This window comes from Anguilla anguilla, chromosome 8 (assembly GCF_013347855.1).
Source record: "Anguilla anguilla isolate fAngAng1 chromosome 8, fAngAng1.pri, whole genome shotgun sequence".
Taxonomy (NCBI): domain Eukaryota; kingdom Metazoa; phylum Chordata; class Actinopteri; order Anguilliformes; family Anguillidae; genus Anguilla; species Anguilla anguilla.
The window spans coordinates 36,305,728-36,325,405 of record NC_049208.1 but is presented as its reverse complement, the minus strand read 5'-3'; the positions used below and the strand labels follow the sequence as shown (position 1 = coordinate 36,325,405).

Here is a 19,678-nt window from a genome sequence, read left to right as displayed (position 1 = left end):
CTAGAAAGCATTACACTTTCAAAACAGCCCTGATTTTAAACTGTAGGCCATGCAATCAATTGCCATCATTAATATATACATCTGTTCCTTAAGTAAAGAAACTGTGAAGGCCTTGTGAAGTGTGATGTCACCTAACAGAGAATTTGCATTAACCATAACAGAGGTCTTTGGGACTTCCCTAAGTTTCTAATAAAACAACAATCACTGTTAATGTTTACAAGAATCCATACAGGTGCTGCACAGTTTATAAACATGCCCGATCTTTTTTTCGGTGAGCCTCACACATCAGCAGAGCTGGACCAGAGTGCAGAGTCTGAGCAGCACGCCAGTAAGAGGCTTAAAAATACCTGCGCTTACAGAGGAGGGAAAGAGAACTTTTGCCGAGCAAGCAAATCAGAGTGGCGAAACGCCCGCGATTGAGCAACATTACTACGAAGGCCCTGTCACGTGCTGCTCTTGGCAAACAGACAAACAAATTAAAGGCCCCACGTTAAAGAGAAAACTGCAACGACAAAGAAAAAAGAGAAAAAAAAAGAAACACCCCGGGGCTGGAACAAACTCACCGATCCAGCTTCTTCTTCCGAGCTGCCAGCGCGAGGTTTCGACACGAAACGCGCTTGTTCCTACAAAGCGTTTACGAGCACCTGAAAACAAAAAGCTCGGTAAATCAAGAGTCCCCCCCCCTTCTCTGCGACTGGCTCGCAAACAGGCTTCTAACGTGCGGCCCGCTGTCAGAGAAGCCCCTCCAGTGCTAAGCTGACGCCTCGCACAAAGTGCGGCGTTCCGTCTGCACTCGCGAACGACCCGCTCCTAGCGTGCTAGCGCGCTCCGTTGTCACGGCGGCCCGCGCAACCAGGAAACCCGATGGGCAGAAAGGCGCTCGGCAGGCCCGTTCCGGCAGCTCTGTAGCGATCCGTTAAGGATCGGCTCGATCGATCGGAGCTCTTATCCGCAGCGGCCCTCTCCGGTTCGGTGTCAGTCGAACGCTCCCTCCCCGCGGCCTCTGAGGTCCCCTTCCCTTCGATCACATTCTTAATGAGCCTATGAGCTGGAGACCAGCTATCCCCCTGTATGAAAGAGCGCGTTAAAGCCCCCGCTTGGCCTAGCTCCTCCCGCGCAGTCGTGTGAACGCTGAGGTAACCGGCAGCCCACGAAGCCAGACGACACGGGGATGGAGCCCTTCAGAGGTACCGCCTGCGGAAAGAATCCATCCAGTTTCTGGTTGTCTCGTTCCTGTGTGGCGCTGGAGCAGAGCCCCGCAGGGCCAGGGGGTCACATCGATTTCGAGTTCCCCAGAAGTGCAGCAGAATTGGGAAACAAGATTACAGTCGGCCAGCGCCGGGTCGAGATCAGTAACACTGACCGCGGCACTCAGCTATCTCCCAGCATGCAAAGGAGACATTCAGCCACCTGCTAACAGGGACGCTCAGCCTATAGGGCCCCAGTGACTCAGTGGCTTAATTGCAGGGGGCCCAGACACACACACACACACACACACACACACACACGCACACACGCACACACACTCACGCTCAAACATCAACACACACACAAACACATAAACACACACATACACAAACACATAAAAACACACACATGTTCAAACACCCACAAACACACACATGCACATGTATATACACACGCACACATACACAGACCCACAAACAATACAAGCTAACAACCTACAAGCCAGTCAGACACTGAGAACTCGCTGCCACTGCATCCAAAGAACCACTAAGAGCTCTGCTTACTCTATGGGGATAATACTGTTAGAAAGGGTTCATTACAGTTACCACACAATAATTGCTGTGAAATTGTCACTGCATTTATGGTTTCTCATACGCTCACTACTTTCGACACGTTTTTTGGAGCTGTGCATACATTATGAAAATAACATCCGTGCCTAATTTAGAAGAGCCATTTCACGTCACGTATCATTATCAAATCGGGCCTAAGTAGTCCCTGACATGTTGAAGAGGCAACTCTGAAGTGAAAGGATTTGGAACGTCGGTGAAGCTTCGTGTACGGTTAGCGACTTGAGAGCCGCGTTTTAGCGCATGAAACAACACTCTCCCTTCAGCGGCTGTTTGACAGACGCACAGCATTTTTCACAATCCCCGTGCCACGATTCACGCCCACCTCTACCCTCACCTCTGTCGAACGTGCATTACTGCAATCAAGAGCCATCTCGGTACAATATACCAAACAGAGCTGCTATCAGTGTGGAAAAGTAAACACCATTCATCTCCCACAATAAAGTAACACGTAAGGTCATCCACAATAAGAGCAAAATATGTAATTCATAGATAGTATGGATAGACATAGACAGAGTCACACAAAGATATAGACAGATTTTATATAAGCTGAGATATGGCTACAGACCACAAGTAATATACTGATTAATCTTTTAAAGATGCTACTTAAATTGGATGTCATATTTTTACATATATTAACATGTATTACTTTTTCATATGAGGGTTCGCATCAATATGCATTATATTGTTCTGAGAGAGGCATTAGCGAGAAGTAGACACGCAAGAAGCCCTGCCGATTTTACTACAGAAGCACAGTCGGCATTGACACGGTGCACAACAGTGGCTTTCAGTACTAACGCCCCGCGCTCGCTTCGAAACGAGAACAACGCTCGCTGCTCGGGAATTGCACAAGACTACTAAAGGACACATCTGTGTGTTATTTCGAGTGGCCGCACGTGTAGGCAGCCGCGGCGCATGTGATGCGCGATCATGAGTGTGAGAGTAAGTCTGCCACTCCGCTCCTCGTGCTCCTCCTCGTCCACCGCCAGCCTCCGTCTGGGGTTTTTCCACTCGGCTCTCTAGGAAGCACCACGTCTCCACACCCAAACGCAGGCCCTCCTCCGAGGCACGCCGGCTCCTGACGGGACCTCCCCCTTCTCCCTAAACCGCACTCAGAGAGACTACGTGTCCCAGAAGCCCTTGCGGTGACCCCCGCTGCTCCCTGCGGGCCCGTCTTTGTTCGCCGCCGTCCACTGCGCCGTTTTTTAATTACCGTCAGCTGGGGTCATGTGACGTGAGCGGGAAGACGTCCAACGTTTCACAATGCACACAAGTCCTCTATGAAACCAGGTATTCCCGCAACATTCTTGCTACTAGGAGGTTGTGTTACTGGACATGGTGACCATATTTGATTGGACTTTTTAAATGGTGCTGCAGTTGTACACACTAAAGTGCTGCCTATGTGTACAGTCCGATTTGTGTATTCTTCAGGCAGATATTTTGGAGAGGCGCTAAGTATGCTATTTCTCACTGGAGTCTGGACAGTTGAGATTTTGTGATATGAAGCAGTGTGATCATCAAGCAACACTTTCTGCTGTGTTGTACAAGGCTACCTCAAGGACAATCCCTACCTTCTCAAACAGTATTCTCCCCATATACATAACAACAGATAATAGGTTTGTCTTATTTTCTTTTCACACCGAGAAGGATATTTTTTAATGTGGGAAATGGTCGTAGCAAAATAAATGAGACTAAAGTGTCTTACTAAAGAGATTCTGCATTTTATTGATTCCATTACATTTTAATATTTCCAGGAGCAAATGCCACATTTTTGGGTTGACAGAATTTTGTCTTTTTGCATATTAATGTGGCATGCATTCAACCTTTAGTTTTGGAACATAATTACTTTTAACTCCCTTTTTATATGAGTAACTTAAAAGGGGGAAGTGATTTCAGTAAGATCTTCTACAAGATGAAGGGAAGAATGTGCCTTTGAAAACAGCTTCTTCCTTTAAAAACAGCCATGAATGAGAAGAAAGCGAATGCTATTTTCTGTAAAAGACTTACTCTCACTGCTAAAAATCTCCTGATTGGTATGTTGTTTTGTATATAGCCTAAATGAAGAGTTATTGCAAGAGCTATAGTGTCTATCACGTAACTAAAGTTCATATAGTTTATACAGTATCCATTGTAATATTGCATGTAGCATTACATTTAACTATATCATATTTAATACTACAAACTGTTATGCATTTGTAATATGTATCCAATGTGCTATTTGTATTTAATTTATCTAATAAAAATCATTTGAAAAAAATAAAATTAGGAACGAATTACAAAAGGATACAAGTTTACTCTACATTTCGCCATAGCCAGTGGATTGTTCACTATTTTTAAGATGTTTGACATTTTAGAGCTTTGCACAAGATTAATACATCACACGTAACTTATTGTCCATAGTAAAGTCCAGACCCCAAGTGTCTGTGGGTTTTCCATACAATAACAACATAACAATGTGTGCAGCGACCATTGTATGTAGCTAACACCATATATACTTGCAATGCAGAAAAATAATAGCGGTATTTTAGCTGTGCCAGAAATAACAACGTAAGGGTGGGTTTAGGTATTTCACTGCTTGTTTGTATCAGTGTCTCTTCCTGTTATTGAATTCCTTTCTTGATGCGTATCCTCTGCGCACTGGACGGAGTCATTGTTGAAGATCGCTCTTAAGTCGCGCTCTTTGGCACGCTTTCTGTCCAGCCTCTGTCGGCACGGAGGTCTGCCGGCGTTCCTGTCCGTCCAACCCCAAAACAGGCCGTCCCCTTGAGAGACATTCCACCGTTCTCCTGCTTGGCCAGGCCTCCACTTCCATGTCCCATTTGGCATGTGCCGTCAGCACAGGCTTGTTCAGGACTCAATGGGTTACTTGTCATAGAAAAATAAACCCGTAGCCCTCCAATAGCCGAGAACGCCAAACAAGGGGTAGGTTTAAGAAAGTAAAGAAGACAAGTGCCACAGTATTATTTTGGTGGTCTGTCTTATCGCAGCATTGCATCAGGCACAAGGATGTGGCTCCACTGTACTTATTTTCAATAAAGGAAGCCCCCATGGGAAGTCCCATTCGCCCGGCCAACTCTCAGACGCGGCACAGGGACGGCTATCGCGAGGAACAGCCAACATTAGTCACAGCTGCCATGAGGAGCGACGGCCGCGATGAACACCGACCACGAGGAAGTGCAACCACGAGGAACGGCCACTATTAGGAACAGCAATCATGGCCAACGGCTGACGTGAGCGACAGTCACCAGGAAGAACAGCAAGCATTAGAATGAGCTAACATAGGGAGCGCCTTCCATGAAGAATAACTGCTACGAGAAACAATTATCAAGCCGAACGGCTACCGCAAATTTGTGGCTCCACTATGAGGAACAGCCATTTCACACTTCACTTATTTTGTTCATTATTGGTTTAGTATTTAGGTTTACACTACACCAAAGCAGTCAGTGGAGCCGCTTGTTTTTTATGAAGAACGTATCCTTTCTCAATGCCTTTAACTGAGACCACAGAATTAGGCGTGACTGCTAACTCACACTTGAAAATGAGGACTAATATGTTGTTATTTAAGCAGGCAGTCCAGTTCAAAGAAGTCTGTCAGCTCTAGGGGAGAAAAGGGCAGGGCATAAGCCTGCACCCTTTCAGAACTTCTCAGATATACTTTCGCACTTTCACCCTAAATGAAGGCAAATGATATTCCATGCATTGTATGACATCTCAATTACACTTTACTGATTAAATAACCTTTTAATTTTTCTCTATGCGAAACATCTCGTCCCTAGCAGCTGGCAAACAAACCTGCGCTACCTCCACAATCGAACAGCAATCCAGCTACATCTGAGACAAAGGGAACAAGGCACTGGTGTGAAGTCAGTGAGCTAAAAATAGACAAGCTTTTTCAATGAAGTCTCAAACACCCCCTCAGCCAATGCCAGTCGCGTATCCCCCCCACCCCCCCCTTTTGCCTGTTGACTCTGACACGGTCACACACTGACCCTTTGTCCTCCCGCAGTCAGGCAAACTGTACGGGAATTACGGCACAAATCATTTTAACAGCGCTCCCAACCCACATCAAACGTGAAGCGCGACCGACTGCGAACACGCAAGGGGCCAGGAGGATTTCATTTCACCGCTGAAAACTGCAGCGACTCCAGCTCGCCGTCATCATTAGATTGCATGAGGAGGAAGAGCTCGCGAGCTGAGGGTGGAGGTCTCACAGTGTTGTTTATTTTCTTTATCCTGCCGTCACAGGGAGTTTCTAACCCTTACGCTTGGATTTGCCATGAGAACCTGTACCGCTTATATTCCAAAAGAGGCTGTATACACAAACTCTCTCTCTCTCTCTCTCTCTCTCTCTCTCTCTCTCTCTCTCTCTCTCTCTCTCTCTCTCTCTCTCTCTCTCTCTCTCTCTCTCTCTCTCTCTCTCTCTCTCTCTCTCTCTCTCTCTCTCTCTCTCTCTCTCTCTCTCTCTCTCTCTCTCTCTCCCTCCCTCCCTCCCTCCCTCCCTCCCTCCCTCCCTCCCTCCCTCCCTCCCTCCCTCCCTCCCTCCCTCTGTCTGTGGGTTCTCCACTTTTCCAGGGTTTTCCAGACAACAGCAGAGGGTACCGGTGTCAATGCACTATGTGCAGCTTCTAATGTGCTCCAGCTCATGCTCCCCAAAGGGTGAGGTCCGTACGATGGCATTAAAGGGCAGCTCATTTAACAGGCCTGTGTGCCTGTCTGACTGGAACTCCAGGTCAATCTGAGGTTTTCTGGGACCCCGTGGCTTTGCGGAATTTAAAATGCGCACATGCAATCAGTGGCTCATATAAAGAAGATTCATAATGTCGACCCACAGAACCAGCCTGGGCTCAGTGTAATCCATCTCTGCAAAAAACGCTTTCAACCTACAGAAATGCCAAGTTACTCACGCATAAAAGCACTGTCTATAAGTCATTAACTTGCTAAATCTAGGCCTTCCATTAAAAGTATTGATATCAGAATGAGATATCATATATTCCAACAAACAATATTGGCTATCTAAGTTCACACAAATTAAAAAAGCTCTATTCCAAAGCAGTGCTAGCCAATGTTTCCTAAATTATGTCATGTAACTTGGCCCTGTGTTTTTTCATCTTACCATCTGAAGAGAAGCATTATTATTATTATTATTATTATTACTACTATTATTATTTCATTCAGAAATGTGTGTTCATAAATAATTTAAAAAATATTACTTGACATTTGAAAATAAATAATTCTATTTGACTTATTTGTTGAAAATGTTATCTGATCCACAAACATACAGTAATACAATGGGGCAAACATATGCGTGGATAGGTTAATAATACTCAATATTTATTTAATAGGCCTAAATATTTATCTTTTCTATCTGTATTTATTTATTCACCCCCCTTTCTCCAGTGTAGATGATTGCATGTATCTAAGTATAAACGTCTGTTTGTAAATGTAAATGTTATATGGTGCTACAAAATTTCCCAACGAGGATAAACTATGTATTTATCTATTTATCTGCAGTATCTATTTTACAAGCGATACTTATTTATCTATTTTATACATAAAAGTAAAATATATAATAAAATAACAAAAACTGAACGATACTCATCCCTAGTTGTGAAACTATATTACTTTGGGTTTGTGAAATTAAATGACAGGGAATGCATGTCAGAAATATAAATGAGTTATCCACAAAAATCATACAGCTGTAAAAGTAATCGTTTTAATTTTTAAAACTGAATTTTTTTGAAAAGTGCCAAACTCTCTGTGTCGTATAGGTACGCGGCGTGCCACCAAGCCGTAGCTCGGCGGTTGGCATACCTGCCTTCCCTATCCGTCTGAAACCCTCAACTCCAGCCTGGTGTGGAGTGAGACATCCGGCACTCGTCAGTCACCGCTGTCGAATGTGACAGCGCTACGACACAGTGAGCTCTGGCGGCTCGCTACAAAGAATCCGCCAGGAAGTGGCTCGCCTCTATTAACAGCTCCTGACCTCGGATGATGCTATGATTTAATGCGACGCTTTCAATTTACAGCGAGTATCGCAGTTTAGTTTGGGAGGACACCCCCCAAGTCGCAGTCTTGAACTTCCAATTCAGTCAAAAGAAAGAAAAAAAAACAAGATTTATGGTACACTGACACAGACAGTGTCATGCTCAGTTATTAGCCTATAACAGTTACATGTATTTAAAAAATAAGAGTGTTCATTTTAGATAACTCCAGTCATTTCCTGACTGTGGAGTGGTATCACAGCAGCCAGCACCGCGCTCATATTAAAAACAGAGAGAAGGCCACTAACGGCAGCACGAATAACTGTGTTGGTCTGAGCCCCACGTTACCTGGATGGACCGCAGAACGCCACGCAGGTTCTGCTGGCATTATCCACTCCACTGCGTATCTGAAGCGTCGCTCCTGGAGGCGCTGCTGTCAGGTGCACTGCATGCCATCCCTGACACCTGATTATGCACTGGAACAGGTTTTATTTTCAGGCAGTAACCTGTTTAAATGCGCCAGAGTTCCACGGGTGCCGACGCGCAGAACCAAAACGCGTGACGGGCAGGCAGGACAGCAGACGGCAGCGTTCGAACCGGGAGCCAAGACCCGCACCAAACGGCACAACAGCAACTGCCTCGCAAACAGATTTATTGAGATTGAAGACAAGGGTTTTTATTCAGTTCCTCTAAAACATACAGACAGTGTGTGGCAGGATGCAAGGAAAACACTCTACCAGCAAGCCAGCACCTACTCACATAGGCCCTGCCGTAATATAATTTAATACCTTTTAATATACAGCAGCCTATATATGGTAATGCTTCTTTTTACAGTCCTCTAAGTACTCAGTATGGAATATAAAAATATGAAATCATTGGGTAATTGCCACTGTTAAAAAAATATGTAAATACTAACTAAACTGAAACTGAAATAAATACTCAGAAACTACCCATCAATTCAAGCGACGACCTTGCAGTTATTGAAGGTTTAAGTTGGTTATAGCCTGCGTTTAATTGTGCACTTCCAAGGTATTTAGATAGACTTAATACTTTTTTGGAAATACTTCTGTTAGAAAGTAAGTATTGCCAAATTTCCTAGAAAATGATGTGAAATTCTAAAAGAACCAATCAGATTCTTGCAAAGGCGGTGCGAGTATTCCAGCGCCAATGGCAGGGCTCGGTGGATAAATCCTGGACGTCTGAAACAGCAGGGTTCTCTTACGCCCGGCCTCCCACCCCCTCCCCCTGGGACTCCTTTCACTCCCTCTCCCCGGTCACACACTGGTCTCCAGCATGTCACACAGCCTCCTGCAGGATCAAATACCTCATCTGATTTAGCAGAAAGGTGCGACACTGACAGAGACTTTGGGGGGATAATGACACCTCTACAGCGTAAACGTAACCTGCCACTTCTGTAACTGAGCGCTGCCTCGGCTGATGCTGTCGGCTCACACGTATGCACAAAAACCTTACACCTGTGGGCTTTGGGTAAATTTAGGCTGGCTCCAACCAGCAAAGGCTACATGCTACAAACTCCACCTCCCAGCCAATAGCGGCTGTCGCCTGACACAGCTGAGACACTGGGACACACCCCCTGACCTGGGCAGAGCGTACACATTTTATCCTGAGGTGGAGGCCCAAGTGAGGTTAATGTTAACGTGCCAACCCAGCACCACTCACACTCAACTCACCCCCCCCACACACACCCCCCACACGCACACCACCATTGGTCATGTTTCAGGGAAAAAAATGTCCAAACTAGATAGTTTCAAACCTCTAGAAACTCTCAGTGATGTAAAGCTCAGTTTGTGTACACTAATCATAAAGGCCAATGTTTTTGCATTCATCCAATAATAACTTAAGCTAAATTTATTAGTACAATTTGTTGTAGCGACAAATCACGTGACTTCATTTAACAAAATATTAATTATGAGGAGTTGTTCATACCAGAACTGTGGTAACATGAAATACCAAACACTCTGCCAATTTATATTTATTATTTATTTATTAATTTATACATCTTTATATTTTGTGAAATAACTGACATGAAAAATTACCATAATTGAGTCAATTATGTAAGTAAAAAATAAAAAGTAAAAAATTTGTGTTGTGTTTACAGAGCTTATCACTTCTAGAATATTTCCTCTGTTAAAATGCTAACAATATTTTCAATGTCCAGTTATTCAAATTTTATCTTTTTAAGTCATTAAACTATCTCTAGGTTTAAATGTTTATTATTATTGCTATCATGGAGCCGCCCTATTATATTGTACTAATAGTACAGTGTACAATTTAGCGAAACTATGTCAATTACTAGCATGACAGTTCTGCTTTGCACTACACCACATGATTTTAGGTGGGAATTTCGTTTTGACGCTTTTGTGCGAGTAGAAGTCGCGACGGCCTCTGATAAAGATTGCGCGAATGACATTTGCTGCAGAACAGCGCACGCTCGTGCTGTGTAGTGTCGCCCCAAGAGGACGGCTCTCCTTTGGAAATGTCATTCTTACCCTAATATTTACATTTGGATTACATGTAAAAGCAACATAGGGCATTGGCAACACTTAGCAATCCAAAACAAACGCACAACAGATAACAGTAAATAAAAAAATAATCAGTATGACATGACAATGGAATAGGTATATTAGATCAATTGCACATTAGACTTTCATTCAAAATTATATTAATGTCTATGTTCGCATACAACTGCACGCAATACTTGATTGTTCAATTTTTAAGAAAGCTCTGATTCTGAAGATCTGACAATGCACACAGCAATTCATGACTGCAAACAAAGTAAAAATAGCCTTGAATCGCTGTGATCCCAGCAGCTCCATTATATAACCAGAGCTGGTCTGTATGACATCACGGGTAGGCGAGCAACCACTCGCCGTAGTCTACAGAGGCAATGTCCTTAATACGCCAATAATAAGATTGTACATAATAAATGACTGAAAATTCTACATTAGACATAATTTACAAAAATGAAAAAGATTTTCCATGTAACATTCTTGTAATACATTCTGTATTCTGCATAGGCACTTTTTCTAACGACTCGATAAAAAAACAGATGGTTATGCATTTTTCCTGGTTCCTGGTTTATTAGCAACTAAACAGTGTTCTTCCACAGACGGAGCTGCTTTCCTGACAGCGCTGAAATATCGTAGCTAGCAACTAACATGTTGGAAACTACGGGAAAGTGAACAAGCAAGCCACGTACATACGAATCATGAACAACATTTTGATAACAGTAATAAGTTACTGTAGCTGCTACACTACTGTCAACTAGCGATTAAAATAAAGTACATTATTTGATGCAATTTGCAACGGTGGAGTGGCGCAGTAAGTAGCGAGCTTGCCCTACGCCAAGCTCTGCTTAGTGCGCTCCTTGTCCGGCTATATTTCCGCGAAACATCCGCTACCAGGTTCGCACTCCAGCTATCTAGCTATCCAGTTAACGTGTTGAGGAGTGACATGACAACACACCACCGTGAGAGTCGAGCAGTTCTTTTTACTTCTGACATCGGAGTTTCGGGGATTTTAAGCATTTTTGTAAAACAAAAACTAAAATAAATTACGATTGTGCTACTTTGAATCCCTTCCTAGTTCCAGCCATTTTTTCTCACTTGGCTGTCAGAGAAAAAGTGTCTGCGTAGCTGCAAGGACAGAGCAATAACAGCGGTGTAGTAAAATATGACTTACTGTACGGTGTAATGGTGTGAGAAGGCAGTGCCTTCGCTTGTTGCCAGGGCTCCTTTTTCCAGCACTGACGGTGGAACTGTCTCCCCTCCACTAGTGAGTAGAGTAGACCGACGTCTGCAGCAGTACAGCTAGTAGCTCACTTGCTCAATGCCCCTCTCCCTCCCCCCGCTCTGCGTGTGTGAATGTGTAAAAGCCAAATATGGAGCACTTGGCCGCCTGTGCAATAGCTCAAAGTTCCTACTATGTGCACGAAGGGGATGAAAGCGAGGCAAGTGACTGGCAACTGTCCAAAAATCGCAGTTTAAGGCATACCCGCACTGCAACGCGTTACTAGATCGCTGAACTCAGTTTAACCTAAACTGTTTGCCATCTCAGTGTTTACTCGCGCTCGTCTCGGCTCCATTTACGCACCGATATCTTAGTAATTTTGGAAAATAACATAAACAACCCATCGCCATTCATAAATAGGGACTCTCAGTGTATGCCTTTCATAGTTGCACATTTGTCATTGATGACCAAAACAAATAAGAATCGGTCTGGGATGGTCCCTGTAACAGCGGTGATCACTGTCTTTCAACGCGTGTCGTTTCTGCCAAGACAACTCTTGAACGCTCTTTAAAATCTCATTTTGTCGTTGCATTAATATATGCCAGCCCACAATAAGGAAAATGTTTTTTTTTTTTTCATTCCGTTTCATGTTTTGTAAGGCAGTCATACTTACACTGTACACTATTATTATTGCATAACGTTTCTGTCACTGGTTTCTCCTCTGGTCTTGACAGAATACTATTATTATATTTTTTTTTTTTAAACTTTTCTTACATGTGTTGTCTATTTGGAAATGAAATAAGGCAAATGAAATCACTTGGAGATAAATAACTTTAAAACATAACAGAGCAAATGGGAATATCAGCCCAGTTCAATCCGGTTGGCTTTCTTTTTTCAGACATGAATGGCATACATATTACAGTGCAGCAATGACTGCTGCTAAAGGAGCCCAGCACCACCCATCTGTGTAGGGTAGAATTTTTGTATCAAGTTTCAAATGTTTTACTCAAAAGCCTTTGTCATACAAATGTGAGGTCTGAATGGAATGTTAGCAACGAGACAAAATGAGGATCTTGTTACAGAACAATAACTTGGATGTTATCATGCGCAAATTAATGAATGCATGTGACTATGTACGTGCTTTCAGCATTGAGCCTGGCGTTAGTAGATTGTGAATATTGTTGTTTTCACAAGAATCTAAATTAAGGCAGTTTTGTGACTATTTTCAGCATGTCATTGTTCAAAATGTGTGAAATGAATCGTGTCAGCTGTGAAAGCTATACTTTAAAAAAAATTCAATAATAAATTCCATTTTTTCATCTTCTCCGGAGATTACGCTATCCTTGGGAAAATGCCGAGGCTGATTCCGGGATAGCATTCCGTGTGAGGGAGGGCAGAGCATGTTTATACAGACTCTAATGGGGAGAACAATAGAGGCCTAGGAACTGCCTTCTGTCACCCAAGAGCTTGAGCGGTCCTTCATTCAAGAGCCAGAAACATTGTAAACTGACTCCTAGCACAAGGCGGCCAGTATTTGAGGACACAGAAAACACACACGGACCCCACCCGTGACTGTCATTCAGTAGCTACCCCATTGTTTTGGGCTATCGTGACTGCCAAGGAGAAACCCTTTATTCACAGTGGCTTGTATTGTGCTCTGTACATTTCCCTTTTGTTAAGCTCGGTCTGTAACAGAAATTCAAGTGCCTGGCCTACGAGTAAAACTGCAAAGCCCCATCCAGAGATTTAACCCATGACCACCTGTCTGGTCCTCAGTCCCGTGTATAAACCACTTCTCCATAATGCCTGACATGTTGGCACATCATTCACCAGTAAAAACTGACACTTTAATATAGGTAACCAGATTATGTTGACCCAGAACCCATTACTGTTTGTGTTTTTAATTGCATGTGCTTTTTCGGGTTGTATATGCAATTTGTTCGTTATTCCTCCATGGGGCGAACCTTAAAGTGACTTAAAGTGACCAGAGGTGTACATTCTGTATGAGAGACAGGAAGTATCTGTATCACTGAGGACAGGGCCATTAACATGTTCACCAAACCTAAGTTCCCTGCAATAATTTGCTTACGATCACTACAATGCACTGTGCGTTTGTACTGAAATCATATAGCACAAGTAAATCTGGGGTGTGGTCCTTGGCTGGTTCACAAGTACTGGTGAGTGTGGTAGAAATGGAAAACCAGAAAGTGATGTTAAGAAACTGAAAGCAGGGTGGTTGTGTAACAAGTGACAAGCTTCCATGGAAGTAGCAGGGTGTGGAGTACGCTATTGACATTAATGCAGTACAACATTCTTTAAACCCAGATGAAATAGCCCTGCTAGGCTCCTCCCACTTTGGATGCGATGGGTCCTAGTGCCAGGAGTCTATTTTTCAACACTTATGTGAATAATGTTCTATTGACAGGGATATCCACAAACACATTTTGCACTCATAAGTGACACATGATAATGGATTATGTCAGGGATACCAGTAGTACTGCTGGTTTTTATTCTTCCCCTCTAATCGGGACTGCATTAAAGCAGGGACACCCAGATGAGTTAAATCTTAGGCCTTAATCAATCAATTATATATTGGGTAAGGCAGAAAACCAGCAATACTACAGGTCTAAAGGGCCAGATTTGAGAATCCCAGGATTATGGTATGATTTGTAATAATAGATTCATGCATCTGGGAGGTATGGTGCAGGGTCTGTATTTTGCAACTTCCTGTGACTTCTGTGGTTAAGTAAACATTAAGTAGTAGATACTATGGTCTATATCAAGGGTGTCCAATCTTCGGTGCACGTTTTTGTTTTAGCCCAGCAATACAACACCTGATTCTACTTATCAAGGTTGTGATTGAACCGTTAATTAGTTGAATCGGGTGTCTTGGGCTAAAACAAAAACCTGTCCTGCATCCTCATCGGCCCTTTTTGGATTAGACTGGACTCCCCTGGTCTATATGTCCATTCTAAAACACTTTCGTATATTGAAGTGTTCACCACACCCCCTAGTGGGGATAGGAGATGTTGCTACTATTTGTGAAAATCGTAAGAATCGTACCTACCTACAGCAGTACAACCCTGCTATTTTAAGGGGACACAAAGCGAACCAGCTTACTTCACAGTCGGTGCTTCAGATCATGTATCACATCCATATCAATTTGTTAAAATTCGAAACAGCCTATATAAGTCCATACCTTCAATGACCTAAATAAATCGAGATGCCAGTCGCATGACTCTATGGCAGGAGGTAGACTCAGGTAGACCACATACAAAGGCAAGAGAAAGAATACAATACGTCTTTATAAAATGTCAACAGAATGGACAATTCACTAGCATGTTTGTCACCAATAATTTACTGTTAGAAAAAAACAGCATTCCAGAGGATCTGTTACAAAAAAAAAAGGCCCTTTCACTCAATAGTAAGCTAATGATTTATGGTGAAATCTTAGGTAACCCTCACAACTCATGATGAAACAAAACTTTCAAAGGGAGATGATTACTGAACAACACATACAGTAGCATAGATTGCGTGCGTGTGTGTTTATGAAAGAGAGATCAAGATCAAGAGAGGGCGAAAGAGAAGAGAGGGTGAGATAGACTAAAAGTAATAGACACAGAGGGATAAGGCTAGACAGAGAGGGGGTGGGAGAATGAAAGGACATTAAAAGGAACGGGCTCACTTGCAGAACCGCAGCCCAGTAACACCGCTTTCAGAGCCGACATCCTCCCTATTTCTGAAACTCTTTTAAGAAGAGGCGCGGGGTTGACAATAACACCTCCGTGACGCCTACTCATGAAATAAGATTTGTGATTCTTTTACAGACGCAGTTGGCATATGCAGCCTGTAAACTTGTGGTTGAAAAATCATTTTGACAGTCTCTGAACAGAATTAAAAATAGCGCATACATACGTGTATGTCAGCAGACAGATAAGCAGACTTCTTCCATTCAGACTCCGTTGCTATTGATTATCTCCAGAGGCAGACATGCCATTATTTATTTGACTCATGCTTTTACATGAGTCATGACAGGCATCACAATGACGCTCCTTTTCAAAGAAGTATGATTTAGATAGCCAGCTGCACGCGCGAGGAGGAGCTGGAAACTCCGTCCAAGTGAGCCCAATAAAGCTGCAATTCATTCGGCGACTTCCTCTGTGACACTCGCTGCAGTTCAAGACAGGGCTTTGTATTTTAGGCATTCTGATTCCGGGCTCCCGCGGACATTTCAATGTGCGTAATATATCGGACAGTATATGCCAGGATTCCCAAAATGTGGGTAAGAACACAAGTGGTGGGTGGTGAGGGGGGTTGACATGGGACAGATGTAGTCTATGTAGTGAAAATACTGACTGCTTTGTTCCCCCCTCCGCAGACATTCATTAAACTAAACATTGAACTAGCTAGAAGAGGTTATGTTCACTTCTATTAAATAACAGTGTATATCGTTCAATATGTAAGCAGATTCGATCACGTATCACAGGGGATGGGTCACAGTCAGAAAATATATTCACTTGTAAACGAGGTCCTGGGTTTGAAAGTTGGGGTTTCCCTGAAATATTAGAGCTTCACATCTGCAAGGCTACGCTTCAGAGCGGTGTAATGCAACTTTAGTTAAATTCAAGGAAAGGCATGTTTTCAAATGCCCTCTCCCTTTTCAGTTGCTCCATGCTCGATAACAGGCCAAATAAAATGCCCAGATTAGATGTTGCAAGTTCATAATCTTTTTATAGAGAGCGTCCAATTGAATCAACTTCCTTGCAACAGACAGATTAGCACTAATCTTGAGGGATGCTTAATGTGATTTTCAGAAAGTCGAGGTCCAATTAGCGAATAGAAATCCAACAGAACACAAGAGTCAGTGAGAATTCCTCTCCACCCTCTCTGACTCCGAGACAACTGCTGAATAATACATGAGTCCAGCAAAAAACATTTATCGCACTAGTTAGGCTATACGGGGGTAGCCGATGACAGAACAAAATGATGATTCTTAAAGCATGGCAACACAAATCCAGTATTAGAACAAATAATCCCAGTGTGTTTTGAGTGAAAGTGGAGAGATAACATCACAGACAGATAGATGGATTGATATACCTGTGGAAACAATACTTATCTGGACCAAATAAAATGAAATATGCATTCTCCCAGCTGAGACGATACGAGGTTCCATTTTAAACAAATCATTAAATCAAGGTTCTAATTGTCTCTCGATATTAAAGATCCCACGATTCTCTCTGCGAAAAGAAGGGGCTAATCAGGCGCAGAAATGTATTTTGTTCGCCTAGCTACCTACAATTGTCATCCCCTTAAGATGATATTCATTTAAATGAGTTCTTGTCTCTCCACCGCAGTTGATTGTTCTCAGTTGATGGTGCATTGCCCAGGTAGGCGCTAAATGGCAGTGATGGCTGAGATGAATTATATTCTCTGTCAGAGTAGCCTATTTACGGTGTGATTAAAAACAAGAAAATATATAGTTGATTATGAATACTAGGATTATAAGATCTATTAGTACTATGAGTATTGTCAATATTTAAAGTTCAGTGAAACTCTGTGAAAACTACTGTAAGGTCTGTTCTGATTACATCGCATTACATGACATTCATTTAACAAATACTTTTATCCAGAGCAACTAGCAGCATAGGAGAGGCATAAATGCATTCGCCTGATTAATCTGAGGAAGTGTCAGGCGTAGCTAATTTCCCACACCATGATAAAAACATGCAACATCACTAAGGCAGTAGTGCAGAGTTAACTATGCTCACCAAGAGCCACAGTGAAAATTCTAAATACATACAGATGGCATCTATAACCAGCCATAAGAAAATGAACATAAAACCATTAACAATAAGACCTAAAAATACTAAAACATCATAACCTAAATTAATATAAAAGAGGGAATTCTGTGTGGAGGAGTGTCATTAGTACTAAAATATCATTATTCAATAATAATAGTAATAATATTTTAGAAGATAGATGGATGGATAATAATAATGGATAATAAGTTGCTTTTGATTAAAATGATGATGATGATGATGATGATTTATTATTATTATTATTGTTATTATTATTATTATTATTATTATTATTATTATTAATAATAATAATAATAATAATAGAAGAGAACAATGTGCTTACTTATAGAACCCTAGGCCACAGACAATTAACTCACCATGGTATACCGCTACCATGGAGCCCAGATTGGCACCAGCTCCTGATCTCCTCTAAGGAAGGCGTGGTTCAGCCCCCTTCATGCGATGACATCCCCATTTCATTATTCCCTTTCAGACCCGGAGCCACGGAGGGGCCCCTCAGAGGCAGTGCGGCCCTCAGCCACAGCCCAGAGCCACGGAGGGGCCCCTCACAGGCAGTGCGGCCCTCAGCCACAGCCTGGAGGGGCCCTCAGAGGCAGTGCGGCTCTCAGCCACAGCCCGGAGCCATGGAGGGGCCCCTCACAGGCAGTGCGGCCCTCAGCCACAGCCTGGAGGGGCCCTCAGAGGCAGTGCGGCTCTCAGCCACAGCCCGGAGCCATGGAGGGGCCCCTCAGAGGCAGTGCGGCCCTCAGCCACAGCCCGGAGGGGCCCTCAGAGGCAGTATGGCTCTCAGCCACAGCCCAGAGCCATGGAGGGGCCCCTCAGAGGCAGTGCGGCCCTCAGCCACAGCCCAGAGCCACGGAGGGGCCCTCAGAGGCAGTGCGGCTCTCAGCCACAGCCCGGAGCTGATCCGTTAGCTTAGCTTAGCGGCACACATTTGTGTCTGTCGCATTTCCACTCATCGAACTCTGATGAGCAGACCCTCCTGCTCACAGACCTGCCGCTTTTGCGTCACACCAAACATAATGGGGCTGCCAGGCCATAAGGGCTGTGCAAAAACAATATAAAATTATCCCACACACCAAATTATATCACAATTATATCCCGCTATTATATCGCAATTGTATCTCAAAGTATATCTCAATTATGTCTAGACGCAGAAAAATGTAGATATATACCGTAAAAATCTAGTCATTTCAAAGACATGGAATTTCTTCTGTTTTTAGGGGTCAGGTACCATAGTTTCCTTTTTCAGTTGATTGACATGAGAGAATTGCAGTACTGTATGTACAATGTTTAAAATTTTAAAAAAAGAAAGAGAATGAAATGCCCTGCGTGGAGCCCGATGAATAATGTATGAAGGTGAGCAGAGACAGGAGAGTTCTCTTTCACTGTGCGGGGGTGGAACCGGACACTCGCGTTTGTGCGGCTCTGAGAAGGGTGGGAGGTCGCGTTGGGACTCATGTTACACTCCGTCTCTGGTGAGCGGACGAGCACGGGCTGGCACTGCCGTGGTGACAAAGGTGTGAGTGGATTGGAGCAGAATTTGCTCGCATGCGAACGTACCGTACAGCAGTTATTCCCTCTTTCACAAATTATATTGTTTGCCATATATTTTACACTTGCATATTATGTATGCCTGTGATGGTCAGCAAACAGAACATTTCACTTTTGAAAATGGGAATATGGGAACACAGAATGGGAATTGTTGGGAAACATTGCATATATTGTATTTGTGTGTGCAAAGAATATATCACATTAAGATTCCATGTTTTGCCATATATTGAAATATATACATATTCAGAAAGGTAGGCTCTTATGCCTAATGTGGCTATGTGTTTGTAAGTCTGTCTGCACCACAGAAGAACACAATGAATATTCAAGGCTATAATTCTACTGACTAGAAACAAATACATTTGATGTTTTGGCACCTTTTATGTGATTATATGTATTTGAATGGAAAATAATTCTATTTTTATTTTAGTTTAAGGGCCACTTTTTCAGAGCACGTGGAATTCTGCCGGGCTGACACCCACACATTTAGAGGAGAGAAAAGCCTTTCACAATGACTGACAGAAAGTGTTGCCTCTGTCATTCTGTTGTCAGTCATCCAATGATGACTAATGAATGGCTATTGTCTAACAATTATATTTTCCTCAAGATATTATTTGTCCTGTCTCCAAAAGCTATCTGACCGTATGCAGTGAATCATTCAGTAAGCATGCTTTTTAGCCTACTTGCTTTTACACTCCAAGTCGCCTTGTATTTTGATGTTACATTTCAATGGAACAACATTAGTGCGGTGCCTTGAATCATC

The 19,678-nt window shown here is 43.1% G+C and overlaps 1 protein-coding gene across 3 annotated transcripts in view; it reads right to left on the bottom strand.

Annotated features, from left to right (window-relative positions):
* atxn1a (ataxin 1a) overlaps positions 1-11,704 on the bottom strand; it is a 90,055-nt gene extending 78,351 nt beyond the window's left edge. Inside the window, exons 1-2 of one of the 3 annotated variants that reach the window (XM_035427904.1) lie at positions 11,498-11,704; positions 564-644 (exon numbers count right to left, since the gene is read on the bottom strand). The gene's annotated coding sequence lies outside the window, so the exon portion shown is untranslated. The remainder of the gene's footprint in view (positions 1-563; positions 645-11,497) is intronic. The other 2 variants (XM_035427902.1, XM_035427901.1) reach the window with 2 other exon arrangements.
* Positions 11,705-19,678: the final 7,974 nt, after the last annotated feature.